Source organism: Alnus glutinosa, chromosome 11 (assembly GCF_958979055.1).
Source record: "Alnus glutinosa chromosome 11, dhAlnGlut1.1, whole genome shotgun sequence".
NCBI classification, from domain to species: Eukaryota; Viridiplantae; Streptophyta; class Magnoliopsida; order Fagales; family Betulaceae; genus Alnus; species Alnus glutinosa.
In genome coordinates this window covers 747,597-766,956 of record NC_084896.1, presented here as the reverse complement: position 1 = coordinate 766,956, position 19,360 = coordinate 747,597, and the positions used below count along the sequence as shown (strand labels likewise).

Here is a 19,360-nt window from a genome sequence, read left to right as displayed (position 1 = left end):
TTCATAATTGTTTTGAAAAGTGTTTTTTTATTTTGGTTTTAAAAAGTATTTGACATGATATACATGTGAAAAAATATATATATATTTTTTGGAGTTTATATCTATTTTTTTTTTAATTGTTTGTTGAGGATTTTCAGAATATATATATATATATTGAAAAAATTCATTATTAACCCCAAGTTGTAAAAAAAAATCATATTAACAAAATTATTAACTTTAAAACCAAACACAACATATAACGATTCTAAAATGTCCGGTGTATTTAATAGCCACATGTGATAATAAATTTTCATGTTTTTTTTTTTTTTTATTCTTGAGTTTCAAATATGAAGATTTCATGTGGATTTGAATTAGCAAAGTTATGGCCAAAAGTTGTAGCCAACGTGTAGGATTATAATAATTAAGAGATGTACGTGTAGTTTGGTGTCATTCTCTTGTATATATATTTTTTATTAATTAAGGGTTAATTTTTACTGCCACGTTATTCTAGTTGTATAATAGATAAGAAACATAAATTATCTTTTGTCTGTTATACGACTGTCATACAATTGGAATGACGTGTCAGTAAAATTATTCTTTAATTTTTTTTACAAGTGCTAATTTTTACTGCCACATCATTAGATTGTAAAATAATTAAATAAAAATATATTAAAAGCATTAAATAACAATATATTATTCTATTTTTGTTTTTAAATTAACCAATATTTTATTCTAAGTCGAGCACTAAAAACCCGGACGCAGACATTTGAAACAAGAGGGGCCACACTGCATTAAGTAGATATATATATAACAAGACACAGATACGAAAGAATTGACAAGCAAATTGGCACTTGGTGATTTATTTATTTATTTATTTTATATTGGTGGCATTTAGTGATTGATTTGGGATTGGCATGGGCTTAAAAGAATCTAGGTTTGGGAAAATATCTAGCATATTATGTTAATCATATCTTTGACTTCTAATGTGACCCAAATCATTACTTTAGTTGGTTGGTCTTTCTTGGCCGTACACGTGTCTGTTAAAAGAACAACATTTCTGCAATATTGTTGTTACGATACTATATATTTTTCTACAAATTTCTAACAAACTAATGTAATAACGTTCGTGATACTTACCACGTCATTAAGTAATACGTAAATTGCTAACACTTATCATGTTTATAAAATGATGAGACAGTTCATGTGGCATTAATTTATATGTTATGGATTGCTACATAAATTTAAAAAAAGATTATAATAAAAATTCTAGTATTTTAAACATTTTTCAAATATAAACTCGTGTACTTCTTTGACTGCGATTAATGTTAGTGCCCACTTCATCCATCTTAATTTTATAAGGCTTATCCCATATGTTGGAGGGGTTAGAAACCGGAGATGAAACATTTCATGACCTAAATTATATTTCACAGATATAGTGATATATATGTTGTCACATTGAAAATATGCTGGTATGTCATTTAAAATTTATAAATAACATGACTCGATACATATTATTAGATGCAACAAAACAAAATTTAGACACTAAAATAGTTTATCTCGATACTCACCTTTGGCTTTCGTATCGGTAGGTGCATTATTATACATTTTCCCCAAATAATATTTGTTCATTTCTTTCTTTCTCATCGACCATGACGACTGAAATGACACGAAAAATCCAAAGCCGAAAAGGATAAGGGTCGATGGTTGGTATTTGAAAAAGTATGGCCGATGAGTAGGGCCAGCTGCATGCCTAGGAGAATTAGGCAATTGCTTAAGGCCCCAAATAATGATAGTATAATTAAGTTTCATTTTATTAAAAAAAATAAAAAATTAAAGCCTCAATTATGACAAAAAATTTAATCAATGCTCTTTAATTAGCATATGTTTTTTAATTAAGGTCCCAATTACAGTAAAAAATAAATACAAAAAATTGAATTCCAAAATATTAAGATTATAGGGGAAGAGAAAGAGAAAATGAAAACTCACATTAATTGCACCTTAAAGCAGTTACTACACTCACAATTTCACCTGAACTTAAAACCAATATATCGGTTAAGTTCGTTCATTAAAATAATTTTCAGAATAAAGTAAATTTTATTTTGGACAAATTAAATTAAGAAAATGATATTTGTACATACACATCTTGTACATCCATTGTACACATACACGTGTGTGTACAATGTGTGTACAAGATGAGTGTGTGCAAATAACATAACTCATTAATTTATACATATAAAGAATTATATGTAACTCAACACAAAATATGGCATATGTTAAAATTAAATGTATCCTATCATAGATGAATTTTGCAAGTCCTTTAGAAAAAAAAATTAAGGACAAAAAGCAAAAGAAATGATTTAAAATTAAGCAAGCCAGCCCTACAGATGAAGTGTCTTCATTCAAGCGACGATACAGAAGAAAAACAAAACGATGTGAGAGACTGAGGGCAGGAAAAAGAGTCGAGTCCATCAGAATTTTCAGTGAAAATTGAAAGGATTCTATTCCATGCCGCCGGAGTAGACCAACAATTGATGTGAATTGATGAATTGGCACAAAACAGGACCCCAAAGAATACAAAGCATATATATTGGCCCACTTTGTGAGTGGCACCTAAAGGCTAAAGCCAAACAAGAACTAGTGTAGAATGGAATGATAAACACCAATACATTAGGTGACAAAACTTCACATGGCTTGCTGTTAAATTATGAGCTCAAATCCACTCCTTTGAGATATCATTGGTGGTATTATATTATGCCTCTTCGCTTACACAAAATCAACAACTTGTGGATCTCATTATTTTCTAAGATCAAAAGTTGCATGCCTTTTTCTTCTTGGTCCTTGCTGAGGACATGACTGTACGTAAGCCATAACTTCAACACCTTAATGAATAGAGGAAACAATCATGCCCCATTGCTACATCTAAAAGAATACATCTTTATATAATGTCAATTTTCATAAGTTATTTCAAGAATTTATATAAGCAGATAGAAAATAATAAATTTAAACATTTAATTAAGATCATAATATTTTTTTTTGCATGTGGACTCAAACGCTTCTTTAATAAATGAGGTCAAACGCGTAAAATATATAATCAAAATGAGAAATAAATTACGAAAGCAATGTTTGAACTCAAAATTTTTGCTCTGATATCATATTAAATTGTTAGTTATCTAAAAAGTTTAAATTGATATAAAATAGTAAATTTAACTATTTAATTAGTATTTTTATCAATGGCCAAGGTCACCAAGAAGAAACCCACTTTTTAATTCATCTTCATGGGGCCATCACAAAAGATGGACAAATGGGGCTGTTTGAAGCCCACTCCCTCGTATAGAACCCAAAGGTGACTAATAAAGGTGGACATTGCTTTAGAGAAGCTTGGAACTAAGTCCTCTTTATATAGCTAGAATAATGGACAAAGTTTTTCTATAGACTTTCTTCAATTCAATATATTAAATTGCTTTAACTTTAGTGGATTTTCACGGACATTTTTAAAAACACACATGCTCTTTTAATTTATTAAAAATACATGTAAAAAACACATACTTAAAGACAAATGCCAATTGTCAGTTTAATAAATTAGATTGAAAGAATTTCTTCCAATTCAATTTGGAGAAAAATTTTCAATTTCGAACTGAGATCAATGGCATTGCTGCTGCATCCACTAGATTAGGCCACAACATTCAAAGGAACCACCAATTAAGCTATAATGCCATGAATCTAGTACATTTGGTAATACTAATATAGCCCATTACATTACATGATTTTCTTGCCTTAACTCTTAAGCACACAAAAGGAGCATAACATACGATGTTTAAGATCAAAAACACCAAGATCAAATTTTATGAGTAGATACTATTCTAAGAAAACTTAAACCTAGCAGTCTCAATCACTCCACTTGGGAGATTAAACAACAAAGATGACAGATAGTCTAGAACTGAGCCGATGCCCGTAAGGCATGTTTAAATATATAAATACTAAAAACAGCAAAACTCAGCAAACACTACATAAAATTAAACATGCGAAGACAATAAGACAACTAGGTGTTTGTTGCTCGTGTGTATATCTGCTGGCTTGCATGCTCAGACACCATCTTGATCAAGCCTCTAGCCACCAATTTGATGCGGAATGAGACAAGAATAAATTAATTTTTTAGTTTTAATTAGATTGTTAGTTTTATTTGAATTTAATTATGGGTTTGACCCAAAATTTAAATTATTTGTAATTCAATAATGGGCTTAGCCCAAAAGTGAGTCACATTAGCTTAGGTTATTTGTTTTTTTAATAATGAGCTTGGCCCTTAGTCGCATTAGGGTTAGAGTTAGGGTTTGGTCCTTGAGTCTATTTAAACATAATGTTATATTATAATAGACAGTTTATGATGAATTAAGAAAATAGTTTTGTTCCTATGAGGTGTGACTCCTCTTTTCTTTCTTTGGTGGTGAGACGCTGCCAAGGTCAGTGAGACGCTGGTTTGTTCTTTCATCTTTGTTAATTTGGTGAGACTTTGAATTAACGTAGATTTATTTTTATTTTATGTTCTTTTGTTTTTCCTGTTGCGTCAATTTGGTATGAGAGCATTTGCGATTGTTTTCTATCAACAATTGCGAGATCCAATTCTTGTATCTGTCATGAGTCAATGGCACTATCGTTGGACTTCATACAGGTATGATCAGTACCCCCACCCCCCAACTCGTTACGATTACAAACATGCCCTTCTGGGGGACATAGCTAATCACTCCACCACCATCAAGCAGAACCATGAAGCAGAAAATCAACCAAAGTCACAAAGCCTAAACCTTGCACCCAACCTGGTACCGTCACAGGCCATCTCCCTAAACCATGAAGCAGAAAATCAACCAAAGCCACAAAACCTCAACCTTGCAACCCACCTGGTATCGTCACAGACCATCTCCCTATAAACCACACCAGATTCCACCACCACAAAGTAGACAAAGGAAGCCGAAAATCAAACAAAGCCACCAGGCATAAATTATTCATTGAACCAGGTACGCCTTTGCACCACACGGCTTGATGATGGTATCACCAACATGGAGTGGTATGTCTTTTCTAGGAAGCCGGCAATCACTGCTGTTCATAAACCACACCAACCATCCAACCCCTTACTGATGAACAACCAAACTTTCATTCTGCCAATCGCTCCACCACTCCCCAACCCCAAAAATCAAACAGACTCCCAAACCCAATCAGTAACCATAACCAAACCATTGACTACTCCAAAACCACAAAGCCTCCATCTTCTTGCAGAAATCAGGGACTGGTCTGAAGCAAACCTGAAATTGGCAATACCCAAATCCCAGCCGCCCTTGATATCCACTCCTCCAAACACCCCAATCCACCTCAAATCAGCAATCCCAACCATTTCAAACCCAAAGGAAATCCCATCCGAAAATTCTAAACCATTCATCGTACAATCCACAATCACCGTCCATACCCAAATACCAACCACCTTTGCTACCCAAGCTGCCTACTCCACAAAAAGACAGCACCATCACGCTAGAATTTTTGTCTTTGCCAGCACCTAAATCATTGCCTTTGCCACCCAAAGACCCACAAACCCCCACCGCACAAGAACACACAAAAGAACCCATACCCACCGTCGAACAACCCAACCCACCGCCGACCCTTTGCCGTGCCCACTACCGAACCGGTGCATCACACCCGCCCTGCGTCGCTGTTATCAACCCACTACCGGATGGCTGTGATGTCGGCCATAGAACCATCACACCGAACCGGCACTCCGTCTCCACCATCTCGAAACTACCACCCCCAGCCGTAGATTGACACCTCTACTGCCGTGTTGCGCAAAATACGGATGAAGATTCTTGAAGCCCCTATTACGTTTGGCGTACAAGGAAGGGAAATGACCGAGTTTTATTATGCTGGACTCAAGAGGCGACGAACAGGGAGTTGGTCCCTTATGACTGGTTCAGAAAGAGGAAGAAGAAGAGAATAAAAGTGGTGAGAAAAATAAATAGACAAATGAGAAAACCATTGCAGAGTCACGTATTTAATCGCAGGGCCTGGTTTTCCAAAGGGTCAACAACACTGAAGATGGCTGAGCTTTCACATAGGCTTTTTGCCTTTTCCCTATGGAGAGGGCATAATCGTCAAATTGAAGATATGACCGACTTGTCAATCGGCAGAAAGGAAGCAGGTTCTAGTTGGTGCAACCGTGCAAGGAAAGGAAAAGGTTGGTTCAGTTCAAAAAAGAAAAAAGAAGAAGAAGAAGGAAGGCAAGTACCAGTCAAAGAAGAAATAGGAAGAGCAAGCCGGTCAAAAGAGGGAGGTTTTACTCAAAAGCCATGTTTGAGGTTGTCATCAGAAGCTATTGAAAAAAGAAAAGAGTCAAAATTTCTATTGGGCTTCCTACAACAATGTTCTTCATTTTTCAGCCCATATTTAGGAGCAATTTCTATTGGGCCGAAGCATTGCCATCTAAACTCGAGGACGAGTTTTTTCGAAGAAGGGGAGATTGATGCGGAATGAGACAAGAATAAATTAAATTTTTAGTTTTAATTAGATTGTTAGTTTTATTTGAATTTAATTATGGGCTTGACCCAAAGTTTAAATTATTTGTAATTCAATAATGGGCTTAGCCCAAAAGTGAGTCACATTAGCTTAGGTTATTTGTTTTTTTAATAATGGGCTTGGCCCTTAGTCACATTAGGGTTAGAGTTAGTGTTTAGTCCTTGAGTCTATTTAAACATAATGTTCTATTATAATAGACAATTTATGATGAATTAAGAAAACAGTTTTGTTCCTATGAGGTGTGACTCCTCTTTTCTTTCTTGGTGGTGAGACGCTGCCAAGGCTAGTGAGATGCTGATTTGTTCTTTCATCTTTGTTAATTTGGTGAGACTTTGAATTAACGTAGATTTATTTTTATTTTATGTTCTTTTGTTTTTCTTGCTGCGTCACCAATTCTCTGATTGCCTTCCTTGCAAGTGATCCACTAATTTGTGAGATGCATACAACCTCAAATGAGACATCATAATAAAAAGAACATATTACTCCTACAGTAGAGTCGACAAATATACATGACAGTAGTCATTAAAAGGCCAGCAGATGTATTGACCCAAGAAAAGTGCTAGCCACATTTGTGCTATTACTTTTAAAAAAACTAGTCAATTTGAAACTTCCCTATAATCACTTATAAAGCCTAGTCTCACATGGTAAGGAACCAATGTGGGACTAGCACCCATAAATTCATATTCCCATTGTCGGACTGGGGCGTTACAATCCCCCCATCTCCAAAAAGAACCCTAACATTTTGATCATGTAATGCTCTAGTACCACATGACGTTACTAGGTTGCTTTAATACCATTTGTAACGACCTAGAGAAAGTGCTAGTGGGACTGGGGTATTATTAGGTTACTCTAATACCATTTGCAACAACCTAGAGAAAGCGCTAACCACGTCGGTGCTATGACTTCAAAATGAATAGTCAATTTGTAGCTTTTCTAGAATTACTTATAAAGCTCAAATCTTACCTAATGAGGAACCAATGTGGGACCAGCATCCATGAACTCATCTTCTTAATGTGGGTATGGAGTGGAGTGGAGAGGGGAGGAGAGAAGGGGAGAGAGTGTATTAAGAGCACCGAGCTGTGAACTTAAACTGTTTAAGACAATATTTCTCTAACCTGGACTACTTATCAACTTGTAGACCTACACTCAAGGAAAACCAAGGTGATGACCCTATCAATAACCTAGACCTACACCATGGAAGTATCAAGTACTATCGATGATGCTAAACTAAGCAGCAAGTCAACATTTTTGAGTAAACTGTTATACATGATGAAGATGTTTAACAGATTTAGATGAGTAGAAACCTATGTTTAAAAGAACAAGTTGATGAATAAACAAAAGTAGAAGAAAACAACCATGCACAAATTAATAACCTAAAATAAGCACAAAAATATATGATGAAATTGAAATCTAACCAAAATCAACTTTCACAACTGGCTACAACTACTCAATTAAAAGCTTGGATGTTAGCGCTCATGTCATCAATCGAATATTTCACATAGTTTATTCAACATAAATGGCTCATCCTCAACATTATGAACCCTAATTGGCACTCATTTAGTTTGAGGTTTGACCCAGAATGGGTACACATGATTTTTGGGAATTAGTAATCTTCTATTGGTTCACTCACAATAAGCTTCCAGAAGGCAACAAACTAGAAGGCCATGACTGTTTGCAATCTATGACATCAGATCCCATTGTCAGGAATCCACAACTTTCAACAAGGGTCTGTTAGATTGGCATATGTTACCGTAGGTTTCTTCATCGGGGCATCCTTCAAATAAATTAGCTATGAAAACAATCCGACACCAGAAAAAACTCTATGGAACCAAGCATGAGCCTCCACAATCATTGCCCAAATCCTATGATTTTTTCTTTTTCACTTTTTTTGAATTGGCCACTCGCTTCTATAGTGCCTAAATCAAACCTCACATAGAGTTCTATTGATCCCAAATACCTAATCTGATTCCAGTAAATTAATATCTTCCCTAACAATTTTCAACCTGATTCCAACAAATTAATCTCTGCCGATGATTGAACAAATTTTATCTCAAATACACACCAGCTTTACAATCCCACATATAAAATAAACCACAATCTCCTACAAAGCAATAGAGGTGCCTATTGAACTAATTATCAACGACATCTACACACAAATGCATGGTAAATAAAAAGAAACAAAAAGTCGACAAATTTATACCCTCGAACGGTCGAAGAGAATGGAGGGGGTGATGAGCTTGTATTTGGGAGCCTCAGTCAGAAGCTTGTCATAGGTTGCTTGGTCGAGCAGCACCATGTTGTTCCCCTTCTCCTTTTGCTTTCCCTTGCTCCACTTCTGTTCCCCACAAAATTAGACATAAATAAACAAATAGAATAAAACCCATTTCTCATCTCTACCAAATACCCACAAAAACAATAGCACACTTCACAATAACAAAAAAAAGAAAAAAAAGACACTTGAACTATAACATAAAAATAATAAAATACAACAACAGTAGCGTCTATATGTATGTATGTATGTATAAATGGTTGTATGGATTTGACCTTCTTCTTCTACTTGCCACCACTAGACTTGGCGGGCTTGGAGGATGGTGGATGAGCATTTTCTTTCTTTGGAGCCTGCAAAACCAATAATCCACAACATTGTTAGAGCGAGAGAGACAGAGAGAGATAAGCTAAGCTTAGTGGTAGGATCCAAGGGATTCTAACAAGAGAAATAGAAAATAGACAAGAAAATAAGAGAAAATAGAGAAGATAATGATCACTTTGAGGGGATCAAGCCTCCAATATTGATCACTTCAAGGGGATCAAGCCTCCAATATTTGCTTCAAGCAAATGTAATATTTTCCTTGAAGATTTAGCCATACGACATCTACATCTTATTATAGGAAAAAAACAAGCTAAATATGGAAATAGGAAATCAGGAAATAAATCATAACAAAGACAAATGTAATTCGTAAGAAAATAGTCCCTAGAAGGAAATTAACGAAGTGACCAAGGGGAAGATTCAGAGAAGGTTCTCGAGAATCCTATCACTTAGCAGATAATGATAACTATCTGTTGGCTAAATATTTTTGGATGTAAGTTTTAGGTTTAGGGGTTGAATCAATATATTTTTTGGGCTGAAAGAACAAAAAATTAAGAAGTTGAAGATCTATTTTGAGCGAGATGCTCTGCAAAGTTCTAGAATGATTCGTTTGTTATCTCAGTCTATTTTTGTCCGAACAGAGGATAAAAAAGGAGTTACAGAGAGTTCATTCGGTGGTTCTTTTGAACGAATGGAGTACATAATACTTTGATCGAAATTTTGTTCAAAATATATTCGGACGAAGCATGCTAATGTATGTGAAACCCTAAATATTGTTCGAACAAACTTAAACTCGTTCGAACAAGAATTGCGGCACTTCACATAAACTCTAGCCGACTTAGTCCAAAAAGCCCTATTTTCTCACAGTCTATATAAGCTTACATATCACAATGCCTGAACATGAAGAGAGTCATTATTCCTTTATTTAGAGAGAAGTTTATCATTTTTATTGAGTCTAATCAGATCATAAACTTCTCTTAGTTTATTCATAAATTAACTACATAAAACCTTTCAGTCATCAGAGTTCTCATTTGAAGTGCATGAGTTTCGTTTGATCATGAATGTGATCCATATAGAAAAAGGTCATAGATTCTGAAACCATTGCGGTGAGAGGTGAATGCATCGTTTGATGGGATTACGAGATTGGATTTTGTAAGTAGAATAATCTGTAATGTAAGTCTTATATAGTTCATGCCTTTGAAGTTGGCTGGTTCCCGGAGTGGTTTTATTTTTTGAAGAGTTATTAAAAAAAGTTTTAATTGATTTGATAATTGTTTGGTTTGTTAAGTGGGATTAGTTTCATAATTGGGGTCTAAACTAAGTCTTCAATTGATATTAGAGCGTTGGTTTACTTTTGTTGGATTAATTTTCTTAGTGTCTTGACCTTAGTCATCATTTCTTAATCTCAATCTCTATCAGTTCCTCCCTATTTTGATGGCAATAATTATGCATATTGGAGGGTTCGCATGAAAGTATTTCTAAAATTCATAGATGAACGTGTCTTGATCTTTGTTGAGAGGGGTTGGAATAAACCCACTTCTAATACTGACGAGTGGCCTAAGGATAAATAACTCGAACAATAAAGGGGTACATGCTATCTTTATGGCTGTTTCACCATACAATCGAGTTCAATAAAATCTCAATGTGTGAAACTGCCCAAGCGGCATAATATATTTTAGAAGTCACTCATGAAGGTAGAAAAACTGTTAAAAATTCAAAACTTCGCATGTTGACTTATAGATTTAAAGATATTAGAATGAAGTATGATAAAAAAATTTAATGAATTTTATGCTAGTTTGAATGATATTGTGAATTCATCTTTAACCTAGATGAGAAAATTCCTGATAATAAAATTGTCAAGGAAATTATAAAGTTTTTACCTTGAGAAAAGCAAAGACCTAGATAGCATTAAAGTTGAAGAACTTATTAGTTCTTTAAGGCCTATGAAATCACATTGCCTCGTCCCAAGAAATAGAGATTGGCCTTAAAAACCATGAAATTTCTCACCAGTGCTAATGACTCATTCGATAAGGAATTCACTAATGGTGTGGACTTGGCATTGCTTGCCAAAAGATTTATATAAAAAAAAATAATCTCAAACCTAGGAAAAGTGACTTTAGAAAACCCTTTAAAACAGGTGAGAAATGCAAAGTAATTCCGAGAGGAGTTCTCATGACAAGAAAAATTTCAAGGGTAAGAAAGAGGAGAATGCTCAAGGCATTATATGCATGAGTGTTCAGGATTTGGATATGTTGGGGTCGATTGTTCTAACTATAAAAGGTCCAAAGGCAAAGCCATGAATGTCACTTTAAGTGATGCGTCATCTGATGACTCACATCAGCTTGATGATAAACCAAAAAGGGTGCAAACCCAAGTGTAGGTTTTTGCAAGTAATAATTCTTGGTAAGTACGAGGTCGATCCCCATGGAATGATCAAACACAATAGAATAATTTTTATTATTATGTAGAAAAGAAGAAAATAAAAATTTGATTTTTGGTTTCCACTAGAAAGTGGAGCAAAGTAATAGAATTTAAATTAAAAAGTAAACTATGAAACTAAAATGAATAAATTTGTTTTGGAAGAAAATATTGGAAAATATTAAGATTTCAAGGATCCACTTAGTATTTTATTACGTATTCATGAGACATATAAAATATAAAATAGATCAAATTTGGGTTGATTGAGAATTTGATTTCAAAAACATGACACAATAAATTAAGCATTCAATATATTTTCGAATTATATTAAATCAAACAAAGTAAGCATTTGATATAAACAAAAATCATAAGGAATCAAAATAAACTTGTCTCATTAAATTACCCTCAAATAAAAATCATCCCCAAAATTTAATCATTCATCTATGAAAAACAAATAGTCCCAAGAAAACATAATAAAAATACTATGCTCCACTTCTAGCCCTAGCTAGAGGTTTAGCCACTCATGTTTATGAAAATAAATTTCATAATCAAAGTACTAAACATAAATTGAAAACAAAGAAAATAAAAATTCAAACTTTGCGCTTCTATGCTCTTATGTGTTCCTTGGCTCTTCTCTTTGCTTCCTCACACCAAGAGAAAAGAAAGCATAGACAATTTGGCTAGGTCTGCAGTGCCGCACTTTCTTATTAAGGAAACTTGACTTTTCTATTTGATGCCGCCTATGTATGTGTACAAGAGACGAGAAAACATAACTTTGTATTGCAGCTCTTCATAGAAATAATCACGTCCTCTGCCAGTTTTGGAAGTAAATAATGTCTGATCAATATGTGGTACTGCCATCTCATTATGGAAATAAATCACAGTTGTTGCTTCGTTTATCAAGGAAATAATCATATATGATCATCTTCTTGGAAAGAATCTAGGCTCTCTTAATTCTCAAGAAAAAACATGCATGTCCCTAGCTTCTTTTCTTCTCTTTTTTATTCCCTATTTTCTTTTGGTCTTCTACAAAATAACAATTCATTGCATTAATATCAATTTAAGCTCAACTTTAATAATTAAACAATATTCTACAATTAAATATTAAATGCAAGAATTAGAATAAAACATAGTATGATAATGCTTATTTTAATAGAGAAAATATGCATATTTAAGCTATTATCAATAAGAAGGAAAAACTTCATGGCATTCACCGCTTCTCTGAAGAGTGGTGATGGGTCTAGTGTGGATGACATGCTTGACTAAGGTGATAAGTCTTAGGGTGATTCCGATGAGGAAGTTGATTTGCAAGTGGCGTAATATTTGACCAACTTGTTTCTTAAACCTTTTAAGAGTTAAATTTTTCATTTTTTATTTTTTTAAAAAAACAAATATTTTCATAGTCTTGAAGAGAGAACTTTTAGATTTTTTTTATAATTTTTTTTTAAAGTAGAAACCTATATTTTTTTTTAAAGGGATTATTATTATTATTATTATAAAAGAGTTTAAAGAAGATTAGAGGAGTTGTTTACATTTGGGAAATTTTATCATAACTCTCTGAATTTTCGCGTGATTTTGATTTACTCTTTAGATTTTTAAACTTGCATTTTAAACTCTTAGGATTTTCACATTTTTCATTTCACTCCACCCGTTCAAAACTAATTCGCTCACATTAATGTGGTTATTGCCATGTAAGCAATTTTGTCACGTCACATGCCACATGTTAAAAAATTAACTTTTTATTATATTAAAAATACACAAAAAAAACTAAAAAAGCAAAAAAGGGATAATTACACTTTACCCCCATGTTTTATCCACGGGGTGGCGATTTACCCCTCAATATACCAAAATTGTTAGATGACCCTCTCGAATTTGCTAACGTGTGGCAAAATTTACCTTCCGTTCAGTCACCCGTCTGTTTGGATGGAAAGTCGGTTACGTGCATTGCATGTGACATTTTAATGCTTTTTTCCTTTCAAAAATGCCCCCACCCTATCAGCCCCACGTGTCTGCGTGAAAATTCTTCAATCTCTCTCTCTCTCTCTAAACTTTCTCGACGACTACCTACTGACCTAGATTCCAGAATGGTCGGAACTGTAATAGACCGGATGGAGAGCATGCAGCTGGACAGCCGCAGACCCACTAGTTGACCTAGTCCACGAAGCTTCCAGTATATCGACAACATAAGCTACCCGTTTCGGTTGAAAGGCGATCCACCAATCTACGGTGATCAAAGGTACAATGTTTCCGACAGTATATTACCCAAGTACGTGTACAGACGTTTACGATCAAGTGGTCTATGATTTTACTTACAAAAAAGAAAAAGAAAAAAAGGTGGTCTATGATTTTAAGCTTTTATGGATCCAAGTTTGCCACCACGTAAGGGCTGGAGCTGCCCTGCCCATCCTTGGGAAGCAGGTGGTGAGTGCGAGGCATCGTGGCCAACGTCCAGTGGCTCCGGAATTTCAAAATGTTCTATGTTGCAGGCAGCAACACCTCCCACATGGAGATAATGCAGAAGAAGACAAAGAAGCTCCAATGCATGGAGACATACTAGATGCCATTCTGTCGCACGCCCCTGCATGTCACGTGCCCATCACCTGGAAACGTGCCATTCTCTCGTCTCTTGGACGCTTCAACAAAATCAAGCCCTGGCTCATTATCATGCTCTGGTTTTTGAACCTCAAACAGAGAATCTTTTCTTGTAAATGCCACTTGCCAGCACATGCACCTCCTGATAAATTAAGCTGTATGTCCTCATTTTATGTTCTTCCGGCGAGAACACGCAGGTTTCATATTGCAAAACCCAGTTGAAATTTGTGGAAGATGAGGCCAAAGATTTATCTTTTTGGTGACTAAATTACTGAGGAGTCCTTCGATGAGGTGCTTGACAGGGTTTTTCCGACGATGGAAGGGGGTGGCAGTGGCGGTGATATATTATTTACTTGGTGGTGATATATTATAGAGAAGACTTTTGAGAGATAAATCAAAGTGGATGCATGAAGAAGAAACCAAGTACATGCAGGATCGACAAAAAGATCAACTGGGCTACACGTGTGTGAAGAAAGAAATAAGTGAAAAAACTTGAGGGGCCCACAGTAAGACTTGGTAGAAATCAAGTCTCAAGTCACAACCTCTACAGGAATGGTGGACGTCTTCGACCTTCTCGAAGAGGCGAAACGGCTTGATGAAGAAGGCTTGTGAGCTCTCCATTCTCTGCGACCCAACTTCTTGAGTAGCTCTTGCCCACTTGTTGTCGCAGCAGTGCTTGGCCGACATGCAAAGAGAGCCGACGAGGTTGGGGAGATAGCGAAGGAGGAGTGGGGGACGACAAGGTTGGCCACTGGGGTTGGGTGGTTTGCATGAGAGGGGTGGTGTCAGAGCAGCTGGACAGTAGGGTTGAATGAGTTTTTTATTTTATTTTATTTTATTTTATTTTTTAATGCATGTGCGGGTAAGAAGGTTGACAGGGAAGAGGGTATTTTTGGAAGACAAAATCCTTTAAACGGTCATGTGCAACGCACGTGCCCGACTTTTCGTCCAAACAAACGGGCGACTAGACAGAAGGTAAATTTTGCCACACGTTGGCAAGTTCGGGAGGGTTATTTAACAATTTTGGTATATTAGGGAGTAAATCGCCACCCCATGAATAAAACAGTGGGGTAAAGTGCAATTATCCCAGCAAAAAAAAAAAAAGATAAAATTTTGAAAATCTAAGTAGGATTTTCTAATTTTTTTTTTAGCTAGGGACCCAAAATATAAAAATGGTAATGTGTGTGTGTGTATATATATATCTTAATCTTATAAGTAATTATGTGCCTGACTCATCAAATTAACAAAAAGCTTTATTCTACCATCTCTTTTGAAATTTAATAAACAAAAAATACAATAAAATCCAAGGTTAAGGCAATTATGTGCCCGACTCATAAAATTAACGAAAAGTTCTAGTCTATCATTTCAGTTTGAAATTTAATAAACAAAAAATACAATAAAATCCAACTCTATTCTATAACATTATACGAATAATGTTATATGTACGTCACCCCATTAAATAATCTTAATTTTATTATAAGTGACTTGCAAAAATGATTTGACAACCTAAGTGGGTTTGGTAGCTAGTCCTCCAAGTATTTTTCTTATATATTTATGATGGCCATAATTCTTATATTATCATGGCTGCATAAGGGATGAAACTTATTATGGCTAAGACTCCAAGGAAAGAAATGGTTAAAATTTCTAAAGTTGTTTGCTTCTCCACAATCCTTATTACATTTCTTCTTATGAATGTGGGTAGGTGATTTTACACTGTTAATGTTTACTAATTGAAAGTTTATTATGTATCTATAGGCATGATCTAATGTATATTGATCTCTTTCTTGTTTTCTACGATTTGTTTATATATATATATAGCAAACGGGGAAGCATTTTGTTGGGCTTTAAGCGAAAGTTGGCATGGGCGTTGCCAATCCACAGTAAATTGTAAACTGCACTGCATGGAGGATGAGGAGGCAACAAATGGAGAATGTCGTGGGATTTGGCATTCAAAATGCTACTGCTACAGAAAATGTATCTGATATATTGATCGAATGCAACCAATATATGCATTATGTTTGTGCGACTTCGATCTGCGACCATATATATATATATATATGATTGATCTTCTTCTAAAGGGAACGTACTTGTTTTAGGGTTGAATTTGTTAATTAAGAACATGTAACAACACACTAATGATGGAGTTGAACGATCACCATTGGGTCAATTCAGAGAAGTCCCATCTCAACGAAGTTTGTATTGAAAACAAATGTACGTACGTTTCATTCTATGATTTTCATAAGGCTCAAATATATACATATGTTATATAGCTAGCTAGCACTAGCTACCTGCTTATTGATAAGGTAAAACTAAAGAGAAAAAACAATGCTAACCCAAATCCTTCATAAGCTCCTTGAGATGAGCTTCATCCTTGTTGAAAAATAATTATAGACTCCTATTCAACCTCGACCAAACAATTAACGTACCAAACATGTAAAGCAGTAAAAAGAATTAACACAGATATTTGGTTACGAAGTGGAAACTCTTTGCACCAAAGAGAAAAATCATTATGGGACAGCTAAACCCGGAAAATCAATTATCAGAAGAAATAGCTAATTACAAGAAGTTCGTACTTACAACCCTTTGCAGTAGTCACTCTCTTGAATTCTAACAAGCGCCTACTTGTCTACCTCTCTCTCATACTCATTTGGAGAGTTCTTCTATTAACTTCCTTAACTGAAACTCATCTCCAGTTAGATTTCAACGGTTGAACGGTTACAACATAAAATACTTTAAGAAAAATACATATAACACTTTATGCCTAAATAATCTTCTCTTAGTACATTGGAATTATCTACAGAAATTCTTACAAAAACATTGCCTAGAAGTTCCTTTAAATAGGCTCTGGAAACCCTAATTCTAGTCAGACTCTGATTTTTAGGCGGCAGTTTCCAGATAGGTCATCGCGTGTCCGGACATGTATTAGTAGTGAATATTTTGCTGAAGCCTGTCCGAAAACGTTACCCTAGTGTCCGAACATCTGCATGGAAAATCTTATCTGTTCACAGATAATGATAACTATCTATAAAAGGCATTAGATGTCATGAGTGTTCAGGATTTGGATATGTTAGGGTTGATTGTTCTAATTATAAAAGGTCTAAAGGCAAAGCCATGAATGTCACTTTAAGTGATGAGTCATCTGATGACTCACATTAGCCTGATGATAAGAAGGAAAAACTTCATGGCATTCGTCGCTTCTCTGAAGAGTGGTGATGGGTCTAGCGTGGATGACACGCTTGACTAAGGTGATACATCTTAGGGTGATTCCGATGAGGAAGTTGATTTGCAAGTGGCGTACTATCAACTTTTTAAAGAGTGTACTAAATTGAAAAGATTGAACAAACGAACCTTTAAAAAGCCGAATGAAGCTTAGTATGAAAATGATTGCTAAATTGTATGATTCATATGATTTGATTGACTATGTGAAATATGAGAATTGTGTGTTGACTAAGAAGGGTAAATCACTTGAAAATGAAATTGAGATGTTTAAAAATTAATTAAAAAAGTTTTCTAGTGATAAATTTGATTGTCTGTTAAATTCTCTAAAACCTCATAGTGATAAGTGTGGTTTGGGTTTAGTTGCTTCCACTTCAAAAACACATCATGTCACTAAAGCTAAGATTTCTTTAGTGCATGCTTCTTCTAATAAGAGTAAGAATGTTGTTTGTGATACATTGTCTAAGCCCAAGTTAGTTGCTCCTCCTAGGAGACAACCTACTTCTATGTTTGTACCTACTTGCCATCATTAATGGCAAAGTTGGTAATATTTGACTTACGTGTTTCTTAAACCTTTTAAGAGTTAAATTTTTTATTTTATTTTATTTATTTATTTATTTTTTAAAAAAACACAAATATTTTTCATAGTTTTGAAGAGAGAACTTTTAGATTTTTTATTTTTATTTTTTTAAATATAGAAACCTTAATTTTTGTTTCAAGGGATTATTATTATATATTATTATTTTTAAAAAAAGAGTTTAAAGAAGATTAGAGGAGTTGTTTACATTTGGGAAATTTCATCACAACTCCATGAATTTTCGCATGATTTCAATTTACTCTATAGATTTTTAAACTCGCATTTTAGACCCTTAGGATTTTTACGTTTTTCTTTTCACTCCACCCGTTCAAAACTAATTCACTCACATTAATGTGGTTATTACCATTTAAGCAATTTTGTCATGTCACATGCCACATGTTAAAAAATTAACTTTTTATTATATAAAAAATACTCAAAAATAATTGAAAAAAAAAAATTGCAGTGAAGGAGTGTGGAGCCACCCCTCCATCCCTATAAGAAGTGAGGGGTGTGGGGACAGTCCCAGCTGTGGGGTGGCTCCGGCTCGTGCCAACAAGGAGTTAAGATAAAATTTTGGACATCTAAGTAGGATTTTCTAAATTTTTTTAGCTGGGAACCCAAAATATAAAAATAGTAGAATATATATATCCCACTCATCAAATTAACGAAAAGCTCTATTCTACCATTTCATTTGAAATTTAATAAACAATAATACAATAAAATCCAAGGTTAAGGCAATTATGTGCCCAACTCATGATCAAATTAACGAAAAGCTCTATTCTATCATTTCATTTGAAATTTAATAAACAATAAAATCCAAGGTTAAGGCAATTATGTGCCCGACTCATCAACTTAACGAAAAGCTCTACCCTATCATTTCAGTTTGAAATTTAATAAACAAAAGTTACAATAAAATCCAAAGTTAAAGCAATTATGTGCCTGACTCATCAACTTATATATATATATAGCAAATCGATTAAGATATTTACTTGTAAGTTTATTATGTATCTATAGGCATGATCGATTAGTATATTGATCTCTTTCTTGTTTTCTACGATTGGTTTATATATATTGCAACCGGGGAAGTATATTATTGTTGGTTTTTAAGCCAAAGTTGGCATGGGAGATGCCGATCCACAAACAATTGTCAACTGCGTTGCATGGAGGAGGATGAGAAGGCCACAATAGATGAAGAATGTCGTGGCTTTTGGCATTCAAAATGCTACTGCTACAAAGATTAATGTATCTGATCGAGTACTGCAACCAATATTCCGAAAACATATTAATTAATTAGTGTATCAAATTGTTTTTTTGGATGTTTGGCAAATATTATTGCAACTCGATCTACGTGTATGTTTTGGGATGATTGTTGGCTGTTAATTTCGTTTCTTTATAGATATATTAATGTTCCTTGCTAATTACTTGATGATTAATTCTTG

At 34.5% G+C, this 19,360-nt stretch overlaps 1 long non-coding RNA gene and 1 pseudogene across 1 annotated transcript; one reads left to right on the top strand and one right to left on the bottom strand.

Annotated features, from left to right (window-relative positions):
• Positions 1 to 4,018: 4,018 nt before the first annotated feature.
• LOC133881974 (small ribosomal subunit protein eS25-like) lies at positions 4,019 to 14,815 on the bottom strand (annotated as a pseudogene).
• Positions 14,816 to 15,651: 836 nt separating this feature from the next.
• On the top strand, positions 15,652 to 16,205 carry LOC133880973 (uncharacterized). Its single transcript, XR_009902470.1, has 2 exons — positions 15,652 to 15,826; positions 15,947 to 16,205. It is a non-coding gene; the product is annotated as an uncharacterized LOC133880973 (long non-coding RNA).
• Positions 16,206 to 19,360: the final 3,155 nt, after the last annotated feature.